Source organism: Somniosus microcephalus, chromosome 20 (genome assembly GCF_052327205.1).
Source record: "Somniosus microcephalus isolate GS21.2 chromosome 20, FLI_Smic_1.0, whole genome shotgun sequence".
Taxonomy (NCBI): Eukaryota; Metazoa; Chordata; class Chondrichthyes; order Squaliformes; family Somniosidae; genus Somniosus; species Somniosus microcephalus.
The window spans coordinates 58,773,216-58,785,466 of record NC_141006.1 but is presented as its reverse complement, the minus strand read 5'-3'; positions in this window follow the sequence as shown (position 1 = coordinate 58,785,466).

Genomic DNA, 12,251 nt, shown 5'->3' with positions numbered 1-12,251 from the left:
GATCCCAGGGGACGCTTTGAACTAACTGCGCCCCTGGGATACACAAGCACTGCGCGCCGGCAGTTGGAGCAGGCCCAGGATCGGAACCCCACGCGGGCCCACAGCACAACGGCCGGCGCGCTAGGTAAGTGCAGGTCGGAGGGCTTGCACCCGCTGGGAGCCTCCGAGCCGAATTTCTGGGCGCTTGTTCTGTCGGCAAACTCTGCAATCAATTTGCACACAGCAAGGTCCCACGAAGAGCAATGAGATGAACGATCAGTTAATTTTTTTCTGGTGATGTTGGTTGATGGATAAATTGGCCAGTACACGGGGAACACACTGGGGTGTACAACCTCACTGCAGCTTGGCTCATATACTGTACTTGTGGTTCTGTTCATCTGTTTTTCACAAAATAGTAAGCACATTTTAACGTAGAAATTACTGTTGGTGATATCAGTGGATGGAATAGTAGCACCTCTCACCTCTGAGCCAGAGGGGTCGTGGGTTCAAGCACCATTCCAGAGACTTGTGTAATTATTCTAGGCTGACACTTCAGTGCAGTACTGAGGGAGCGCTGCACTATCAGAGGTGCTCGCTTTTGGATGAGATTTTAAATCAAGACCCCATTTATTATCAAAGCAATGTAGGAGTTTCCTTTGAGCCCCAGAAAGTGTCACTCGCTAACCGAGGAATCACAGGTACAGGGGGAGAGCAGTAACACGGTATCTTACAGGTTCTAGCTCTGACATGGTTGCCCAGTTTGGTACCCGTGTTGAGCAGTGAGATACTGAATAATAACTATACAGAAAAGAAGGAAGAAAGACTTGCATTTCTATAGCACCTTTCACAACCTCAGGTCGTCCCAAAGTGCTTTACTGCCAACAAAGAACTTTTGACTCAGGATCAGCTAGGAATAGGACATTTTTCAATTGTCGCAATTCTCAATAGTTCCCAGCCCATCAAGGTCTTGCTATCAATCTAAAAGAGACTGGATCTCACCAACCATCTGGAAATACATCACACAAAAATAGGTGAAGCAAAAGCAAAATGCTGCGGATGCTGGAAATCTGAATTAAAAACAGAAAATGTTGGAAATACTCAGCAGGTCAGGCAGCATCTGTGGAGAGAGAAACAGAGTTACAGGGCTGGGGCGTGTCAGTGTGGGCGGGCTGGGGCGTGTCAGGTGGAAATCGTGTCAGGACCCCGACTCCTAAGTGAAATGTTGAAAAAGTGGGATTTCCCCTAATTGGGCAATTGATTTCCTGCGTGTGGGAACCCCTGGCCCAATGAGTCTTATCATACAGAAAGTTGCCTCCGATGACGTCATCATTGTTGCTGGATTTAAGGCCTACAAGCAGCCTTGATTCTTCTGGACACTGCAAAGGCTCTGCAATTTATATGAAGGAGTTGATTTCCTGACAATGTCAACGATCAAGCAAAAGTGTGCACCTCGCTTTGATGAGCCCTCCCTCCAGGCTCTGGTGCATGGAGCCAGCTGTAACAAGGAGGTGCTCTTCCCTTCCTCAGAGAGAAAAAAGCCACCCCAGCAGACAAAAGCTGTGTGGCTGCAAGTGGCCCAGGAGGTCAACTCCATTTCAATGAGCCGCAGAACCTGGCTGCAGTGCAGGAAGAGGTTTCATGACCTTCTCCGCACAGGAAAAGTGAGTATGACTTTCCCATCACCCTCAATCTGATCCCCATCGCCTCTCCTCACCAGCACTCTGCTTTGCCAACCTCTTCCTCCACATCCCACTTCATACTTACATCCCTGCACCCTTACCCATTCCCTCTCTCTCTATGGTCACATTCACTTAACTATTCAACCATGCAGCCCTCACACTCCCTATCAATGACATGACAACAACAACTTACAACACACAGGGAGGGTCCTTTGTATCCTTCTAAGCATCTATGCTATGGATTCTCTACACTCACTCCTTCATTCTCACTCAGACTCCACTTATGTCCCTCATTGCAGGAAAAGAGTGCCCACAATAAGAGGGAAAGAGCCATGACAGGAGGAGGGCCACCCTCAGTAGCCCAACTCACCTCCTGGGAGGAGGCGGCCATGGAAATCGCTGGGATCGAGGACGATACCCAAGCGGGGGATGGACAGACGGACGCATCACAGCAAGCTGGTGACAGAATAGTTTGGCATCTCTCTCATTGACATTGCATGAGTCACTGATAATGAATCTGATGCTCTAACAGATTGACTTATGATCATCTGCACTATTCAATGTGCATATAACCTTGACCTCACATCTCGAACTCTTTCCTTTACTCCCCCACAGGACCATCGAAAGCCCCCGTCCCCACTGTCCAGGAGGAAGAGCCTGAGCTTCCAGACTCCTCAGAGGAAGCTGCAACCTCTGAGGGCGCAGCGTCAGCAGAATTCAGCGGACCCAGCACCAGCGCAGACACTCAAACCTTGGTGAGACCTTCGCAAGATAGAGTAGTGTTGGCACCTGGTGTATCACAGCTCACAAGTGAGCATCAGCAGATTGTGGAGACAAGGTCAGCAGTGGAGAGTCCTCGTCGGAGGGTGCAGGACTCTGCCAGCTCGGCTCAGCTGCATGTCGACCCTGTGCCTCCAGGTCCATCCAGAAGGAGAGCGGTGCTGGAACTCCAGGAACAGGTGCAGGAGTCTCTGGCAGGTTTTGTCTCCAGGGTCGCTGCGAGTGTGAAGGGAATGGAGGAGTCCATCGCGAACATAAGCATAGCCTTTGTGGAGGCATTGGCGCATGAACGCATCACCGCGGAAAGGATGGCAACCTCCGTGGTAAGGCTGGCTACCGTAGAGGAGAGGCTGGCTACGGTAGAGAAGAGGATGGCTACGGCCATGGAGGAGTTTAGTCGCCAGGGTATGGAAAACATGGTAATTGTTCAGACTAGAATGACATCTCTTGAGGAGCGATGGTCAGCTATTGAGCATACAAACCAGACCTTCATGGAAATCCTCTGGAGTAGGACTTCCAGTGCAGAAACGGGTCCTCGTGGCCCCCCTGAAGTGCAGCAAGATGCTGTCAAGCCACTTGCTAGCTCTGAAGTGGGGCTGACCCATGAGAGGGATATTGGTGGCAGAGAACAAGGAAGTGGGGGCTCCTCTCCAAGCGCTCACACGACCATGCCACTGCAGAGCCCTCGGTCAGAGCCCCACCAGAGTCCTCACCCAACTGAAATGGGCGTCTCAGCCCCTGCACAGCCGCAGGAGCAGCAGGCTGTTGGCGAGCTCGCACAGGTTCGCCAACCCAGAGGATGCCCGCCAAAGGCGTCGAGACAGGAGCAGCAAGAAAGTGAGCAAGGGCCTCCACATCTGCTGAAGCCACAGGGGAAGCATCATGTGGAGCGTGCGTAAGAGGAAGATAAAGCTCAAGTAGTCACAAGGGTAGTCACTTGGGTGCTGTGATGTTATGTATTTGGACCAGCCATCATTGTCATTGTATTTTAAACAGATTTGATGGCAAACTGTTGAAGTTTTGGCCTGTGTCATTTCGCAAATGGGACTCTCACATTGAGGGCTTAGGGCGCCTTGCAATTGTCAGTATGGTGGTCAGAGTGATAGGAATCCGCAGATTCTTGTACATTGTGGATGCTCTGGTAAGAAGGTGCGAGACAAAAGTGTTTGATTGTGCAGGCTCACCAAATCTGGCTAAGATGAGTGCGTCCATTGCATCCCAGGCAGCAATGATGTCGCGTGCTGGTGCCTTCTGGCCTGTGCAGCTTCAGGTGGGTGACTAGCAGCTTGGCGCTCCTGTTGATGCTCCTGCTGTTGTTCATGCTTCTGCTCCTGCCACGGCAGGTTTTCGTCCGAATCTGATGTCCAGGAGGAAAAGAATTAAATGGTCGCCAAGCTTCTGGTATATGCCTCAGTTGAGGAAGCGCTTAGTCAAGGTGGGGAGAGGGGTTTCCCAGGAGATCACACTGGAGATGGGTGTCAGGCTCCAAACTTCCACAACAATGAGTAGACCTGCTAAAAGCTCGCCCAGACCTGAGACAACAAAGTTCTGCCATCTGCAAATGATCATCAGGGAAAACTCCTTTGTAATGGTGAAGCTGCAGCTGTTCGTAAGCAATCCAATTGTGAGGCCGCCAGGATTACCTGGCGTGTTCCAGAGGAGGCGTGTAGGATGGGGGTAATATCTAGAAATCGTAAAGGCCTCTCAAAATGGGATAATAGAGGCAATTAAGGGGCTGTTAAGGGCCTATCCCGCCTCTTGGAGGCGGGATGGAAAGGGGGTTAGAAAATACGCATTTGGGAAAATGGCTCAGAGGCGGGATCGGGCCCGCCTGCCATTATTGGCGATTTTACCACTTCGCACGCCTCCAAACCTGCCTCCTCGTGCTTGGCAAAATCGAGCCCAACGTTTCAGATCGATGACCTTTCTTCAGAACAACTCATCGACCTGAAACATTAACTCTGTTTCTCTCTCCACAGATGCTGCCTGACCTGCTGAGTATTTCCAGCATTTTCTGTTTATATTACACAAAAATAGGTGGAGCACATAATTATTTTTCTCTTTGAAGGTATACCTCGAGATTGATGATGCAATTAAAGATTTCCATCACTCTGTAATATGTGCGCGACATTTGCTCCCTGAAGTGGTATTAAAAACTTGACCATCACGAGAAATGAGTTGCTTTTTATTCAGCGCTTGGTGCCAGTGTTCAGCTGATACCACAGCTTTTACCCAAAGGAAACAGTCCGCTTGTTGTATTAGCACAGAATAATTGCTTTCTAAATATGACTTTTCCAGTTACTCTTCTCTTTGGGAGTCATACGCTGCACTAAAGGGAACATCTTATTGAAAAACATTGCTCAATTTGTGTGTAATCATTTATTCATTTCAACAATTCACTCATGACACATGCTCAGAGCCCCGCAAGACCCTAGATATTAAATATTTAAAGCAAACTTTTGCTTAATTAGAATCAAATGTTAGTTATTTGATGTTTGGACCATATCAGAATACTAATTTTTTTAAAGTCCTATTGATCAGATCTATTCCTATAACTGCTGTGCTGTCATTCTGGAATCAAGTGTCCAGTTAGTTATTGCATTTAGTGTAGCACTACATTAACTTAGAATAATGTATACAAGATATAGATAGCCAGAGGCACAGATTTAAGAGACTAAGGGGGAAAAATTGGGTGAGTAGCGCCACCTGTTAGCGCCTAAAGAGGCAGTCAGTGGCTGTAGCGCCACTGGCTGCGCCTCCCACGATATTCAGCAGGGGCGCTAATGGTGGCTGTTAGTTCCGTGATTCGGAGAGTATGATGTTTTTCAATAACCACACGGATGCTGTAACTTAACAATCAACAGGTGTTTACTGGAGTAGGGTAGTCTCAAGACTGGGGGTACAGAGGCATGCGCAAGGCTTATATACAGGTGTGGTCACTGCCGGTACTACAGTATACAGGAGCTGTAAAAGTAGTTCTCTCTTAAAGGCACATACACTACAGTGGTGTTAGCCATTTGCGCTGCGCCGCCACCGATGACGTCATCGGTGTGCGCAGCGCCCCATTCGCGATATTTGGTAGCGAACGCCGCAATTGCGCCGTTTGCTACCCGCGCCCGGTTCACGGGGCCTTACTGTGCCGGCAGCAGCGCAAGTTAAGGTGGAGGTGCGGGGTGGCCGCCTGCCAGCACCTCCGTCCCCGGCCTCCTGACCACCCCCCCGCGGCATTGCCAGCTGTTTCCCGAGAGCCCGGCACTTCTCCTTGGTGCCGGGCTCGTTTGCCGGCACTCGCGAGCGGGGATCGCGCTGTTGCAGGCCCCTCCCCCTTAACAATGGGAGGAAGGCCTGCAGTACCGCAGCCTGCCGTACCGCAGCGTGTGGCGCTGCGGCACGTTGCGCTGCGATATTCAGTTTCAGCGCCCTAAGAGGGACGCGGAGCGCCTCGAGCCTCGCCCCGTCTCCCTCTAGGGGCAATGGAACTGAATATCTGACGATCGCTAAAGCCTCGAACGCTGCGCTAAATCCTGTGCTCAGGCGACTTTGGCACCCCAACCCAATTTCTAGGCCTAAGAGACTTGGCAAAAGAACTGGGGGGGGGGGGGTTGGGGGAAGGAGATGACCGAGAATTGTTTTTATGCAGCGAGTTTGTTATGGAATATACACGTGAAGTACATTTACCGGTACTGTGTGCATGTGAGCTGTTTTTATACACTGCCTGAAAGGGTGGTGGAAGCAGATTCAATAATAACTTTCAAAAGGAAATTGGATATATACACTTGAAAAGGAAAAATTTGCAGGGCTATGGGAAAAGAGCAGGGAGTGTGACTAATTGGAGAGCTAGTTCAGGCACGATGGGCCGAATGGTCTCCTTCTGAGCTGTAAGGTTCTATGACTTATTTAAAAGAAAAATAATGATTTACAAAATTGCTGTTTGTCTGGTACGGTCTTACTCATTGCACATGGGTACAGTAGCATAGTAGCTATGTTACTAGACTAGTAATCCAGAGGCCTGGACTAATGATCCGGAAACATGAGTTCAAATCTCCACCACGGCAGCTCAGGAATCTAAATTCAGTTGGTTAAATAAATCTGTAATTAAAAAGCTAGTATCAGAAATTGTGACCATGAAACTACCGGATTGTCATCTGGTTTTCACTAATGTCCTTTAGGGAAGGAAATCTGTTGTCTTTACCTGGTCTGGCCTATATGTGACTCCAGACCCACAGCAATGTGGTTGACTCTTAACTGCCCTCTGAAGTGGCTTAGCAAGTCACTCAGTTGTAGAAGGTGGCTCACCACCACCTTCTCCAGGGTAATTAGGGATAGGCAATAAATGCTGGCCTTGCCAGAGACACCCACATCCTGTGAATGAATTAAAAAAAACATATCACCATATTCACGAAAGACAGCACACACCCTTGCTTTGTAATCATTGTAGTACACCCAATATCCTAGAGGACTGTGAAGTCAGTTTGGTAGAGATACTTGATAAGTTAATGAGATTTAAGACCAACAAATAGTAGCTGCATTGCTGGTCATCTTCCAAAATTCTATAGACTCAGGCACAGTTCCCACGGATTGGAGGGTAGCTAATGTAACCCCACTATTTAAAAAAGGTGGTAGATAGAAAATGGGGAATTATAGACCGGTAAGCCTGACATCGGTAGTGGGGAAAATGCAAGAGTCCATTATAAAAGATGTAATAGCAGAGCACTTGGAAAACAGTGACAGGATCGGACAAAGTCAACATGGATTTAGAAAAGGTAAATCGTACTCGACTAATCTGGAATTTTTTGAGGATGTAACTGGTAGAATAGATAAGGGAGAACCAGTGGATGTGGCTTTCGATAAGGTCCCGCATAAGAGATTAGCGTGCAAAGTTAAAGCACATGGGATTGGGGGTAAGGTACTGATTTGGATAGAGAACTGGTTGGCAGACAGGAAGCAAAGAGTTGGAATAAACGGGTCTTTTTCCGAGTGGCAGGCAGTGACTAGTGGGGTACCGCAGGGATCGGTGCTAGGACCCCAGCTATTCACAATATACATTAATGATCTAGGCGAGGGAACTAAATGTAATATCTCCAAATTTGCAGACGACACAAAGCTGGGTGGGCGTGTGTGCTGTGAGGAGGATGCAGAGAAACTCCAGTATGATTTGGACAGGTTGGGTGATTGGGCAGATGCATGGCAGATGCAGTATAATGTGGATAAATGCGAGGTTATCCACTTTGGTGGCAAAAACAGAAAGGCAGATTATCTGAACGGCAATAGATTGGGAGAAGGGGAAGTGCAACGAGACCTGGGTGTCCTTGTGCACCAGTCGCTGAAGGTAAGCATGCAGGTGCAGCAGGCGGTTAAGAAGGCAAATGGTATGTTGGCCTTCATAGCGAGAGGATTCGAGTACAAGAGCAAGGATGTCTTGCTGCAGTTGTACAGGGCCTTGGTGAGACCACACCTTGAGTATTGTGTGCAGTTTTGGTCGCCTTATCTGAGGAAGGATGTTCTTGCCATGGAGGGAGTGCAGCGAAGATTCACCAGACTGATACCTGGGATGGCAGGATTGACGTATGAGGAGAGATTGGGTCAATTGGGCTTATATTCGCTGGAGTTTAGAAGAATGAGAGGGGATCTCATTGAAACTTATAAAATTCTAACAGGGCTAGACAGACTAGATGCAGGAAGGATGTTCCCGATGGCAGGGGAGTCCAGAACCAGGGTCACAGTCTAAGGATAAGGGGTAAGCCATTTAGGGCTGAGATGAGGAATTTCTTCACCCAGAGTGGTGAACCCGTGAAATTCTCTACCACAGAAGGCAGTAGAGGCCAATTCATTAAATATATTCAAGAAGGAGTTAGATATATTTCTTAAGGCTAAAGGGATTAAGGGATATGGGGAGAAAGCAGGGACAGGGTACTGAATTTGAATGATCAGCCATGATCTCATTAAATGGCAGAGTAGGCTCGAGGGGCCGAATGGCCTACTCCTATCTTCTATGTTTCTAAATCCTCTGATGTACATATTCTATAGTTCTGAAGGAGATTGGGCAGGGGCATTTGTAGGCACTGGCCATCATCATGGAGGCATCATCGGGCACTGGTGAGATTCAGGACAATTACAAGCCTATCAGCCTACCAATAATGGGTAAAATAATGGAACCTGTTCTAAGGATTGGAATGGAATGCCTTTATAGTAATATAACTTAAGAAACATTCAGCACGATTTCAATGGGGAAGATCCTACCCGAAACACTTTCTTGATTTGAGGGCATTAAAGTAGAATTCCTTATGGTAGTTTGTTTGGACTTGCAGAAAATATTTAACAAAGTTCTACATGGAAGACTTTAATTAAATTAAAAGCAACAGCAATCCAGAATAGAACTGGGTGGGGGGGAAGAAATTGGTTACAAAAAGGAAACAGTTCGTACACAAATGCAATGTCAGACTGGGGCATGAGATCTTGAGTGGGTCCACAATGGTCAATGTTTGGACTCTTGTTCCTAATTGATATAAATAACCTGGACACTGAAACCAAATGTAAGCTTGTCAAATTTGCTGATAGCACTAACATTGAGAAAATAGAAGAGATAGATGATACACTAAAAGATTTACAAAAGGAATTACATTGGTTATGTAAACTGAAGAGGAAACAATAATTGAAATTTAACACTGATAAATGTAAAGTACTGTGCTTAGTTGAATAAATATCCATTGTAAGCATATAATGAATGGGACTGGATTGGCAGGGGCAGAGTTGATAGTGAGGGTACTTTTAATATCTAGGCAATGTGGCAAAGCAATTAAAAAAGCTGAGCGAGTACTGCAATGCAGAGCCAGAGTAAAGTATAAATCTCCAGATAACCACGTACACAAAAAAGCGTGTATATACTGGAAAGGCTGAAGAGCAACACGACTGATCCCGAGTGTAATGGGGATGAACTATAAGAAATGATTAAAGAAGCTCCAACGCTACAGGAAAAGTGGTGGTCAAGGTATAGATAAGGAAACCAGAATATTGCTTCAAGTTGAGTAGGAAAACAGGAACAGCAGACGGGAGTTTAAATTGATAAAAAATGTAAATTGATGAAAAATTTAAAACTGCTAAAGGTAGGAAAAAACTTATTTACTGAAAAAGATAATGTCTCAAATAATCTGTTGGGGAGGGGCTATTGAAATAAAAAACATTAGGGACATTCAAAGTGCAGCTGGATGCTAGGATGGCTTGAGTTCAGGCACTAGAGCGATGAGCTTCAATAGGCCAAATGATCTTTGCTTGCGTTAACTCCCTCTTATAGTGGTACAGCGAAGTCCAACCCTACTGGCCAAGCACAACTGCAGAAGTTTTGTGGAGGATGAACTGAAACGAATCATCCGGCTGGCGGGTACAAAACAAAAAACTTTACTTTTGGTTAGAAAAGCCAAAAGTTAAAGCATAAAGCTCCTTTAAAGAGGAACATATCATCCTTTGTCAGACTATGGATATCCAGATTGTTCTCGTGTATCATTTTTGTCTCAGTGAAATGAATCGATTTTCTAAAATGTGAATTATAAACTATTGACAGAGGGGGAAAAAATTCCCTTTGCTGTTGATGATGCCGTCTTACGGGGTATGGAAATATTCACCCAGGCTGTGACCGAAGAAACGTTAGATATTTGGAGCACTGAAGAAATATTTTTTTTAAAAAGATCTTTTATTTTTGGAACTTGTGTTTTTAAAATTGCTTTTCTTCAGTGAAGTGCTTCCACCTTCTGCTCAAGCTGAAAACTGCACTTTGAAGAGGAATCTTGAAACAGACCCATTTGTTCCCATCCCCTAAAAAGGTGCCAATTCTTACACGGGTGCCCTCCTGTACCTCACCCAGATGGTCATTTATCATGTGGGACCCTCAACTGCAACAGTCTATTTAACCAGGGAAGGCATCACACCCAAGCTAGATCCGCTCCTCGTGTGATTTCCTGAAACAAGCTCCAGCCAACCGGGAGCACACATTCAGAAAAATTGGATCTTTTACCATCAGTCACTGTGAATAAACCATGAGGAAAAGATACCAGAGTAAGTCAGGAAAGGCACCTGTACAGAACCTCTCCTGCACAGAGGAGACGATAATCAGCTCAGTATAAATTACGCCACTAAACAGTGGGCCTGGAAGGGTTCCCAGGAGGGTCAGTTGGTAAATTTACTATTGAATGCAGTCACAGATTTGTGGAACACCTCCGTTCAGTCCGTAAGGGTGACCCCGAGCTTCCGGTCACCTGTCACTTTAATTCTCCGCTCCATTCCCACTCGGACCTCACCGTCCTCGGCCTATTACATTGTTCCAATGAAGCTCAACGTAAGCTCGAGGAACAGCACCTCATCTTTCGATTAGGCACTTTACAGTCTGCCGGACTCAACATAGAGTTCAACAATTTCAGACCATAACCTCTGCCCCGATCCTTCCTTCCCCGCGCCCCCCCCCAATTTATTTATTTATTTATTTTAAATTCTCTCTCCCACATGGCAGCTGTCTTTCATTCTGCCGGTGCCATTTACATTCATCTAGAGCCATCTTTTGTTTCTTAACTTGTCCCATTACCATCTCCTTTTGCCTTGCACCATCTCTTAATCGCTCCTGCCTTCCATCCTATCACAGACCTCCCCCTTTGTTCTTTCCCCCCTTTCCCTGCCCCTGCACTTGCTTAAAAACCTGTTCCATCTCCAGCTTTTTCCAGTTCTGACGAAGGGTCATCGACCTGAAACGTTAACTCTCTTTCTCTCTCTCCACAGATGTTGCCTGACCTGCTGTTTTTAATCAGATTTGATTGTTAGTTTGAGTGGAGGTAGCTGGAACAGCAGTAGAAATGCTACAGTTGGCCATAATGTCCCTTGGGAAAAGGGGAAAATGCCGGGCCTCATGCTGCCACTTGGCATCCTTTGAATCAAGAGACCTTCCAGTCCATTGTGCTGGTGCCGGCTTTATGAAAAAGAGTTGTTCACTTCATTCCCCTACCCCCTTTAACTTCCTTTCTTTATCCATTTCCATTTTAAAAGCTATTATGCATTCTGCTTCCATCATGGATTCTGGTAGAACATTCCGTGTCCCAACACTCATCTCTTTACTTTATCAGATCCTCCATTTTGACCACTATCACTATTCTAACGAAAAGACAGATTTTTTTCTAGTCTTGCCTCATAACTGAAACCACCCAATCCTATCGTAATCTTAATGAATCTCTAATTCACTCAAGCTATAGGATTGGCATCCTTTTTAACATATAACTCCCAAAAAATGGACAAAATTCTAACTGCATTCAGTTATTCAGTATTGGCTCTACTTTTGCACTTTATACTCTATTTATAAAAAATTAGGATTTATGCTTTTAAAATAAAGCAGTGATTTTTTAAAAATCAGTTTGTCCTCCCCTTTTAAAGTTTTGGGCAACTGATCCTCCATCTCTACTCTGCTACACCTTTTAAAGTTTTACCATTTAGCATTTATTTTCCTCCCAAAATGTATAAGCTCACATCCAGTGAGCAATGCTATACATTGCGTGTGCATTGGCTGACTTTGGACAAGGGCAGAATCAAGCTCAGCTGTGATACCCTTCACAGCAAAATAGCCTTACACATCATCAGGACTGAAACACAAGGAATGGCCATTTTGGTAGGGTACTGGAGGGTTGTGTGCACCCATGGAGCAGCATCCCACTATCTTGTGGAGAGGTGCAGAATACTGGGTCAGAGGGGGGAGAAATCTGGGTCTGCACATTAGGTCCCATTGACTAGGTTTAGGTGATTTGACCTATAAAAGATCTGCTTGGAAAAGGAGACCACCCT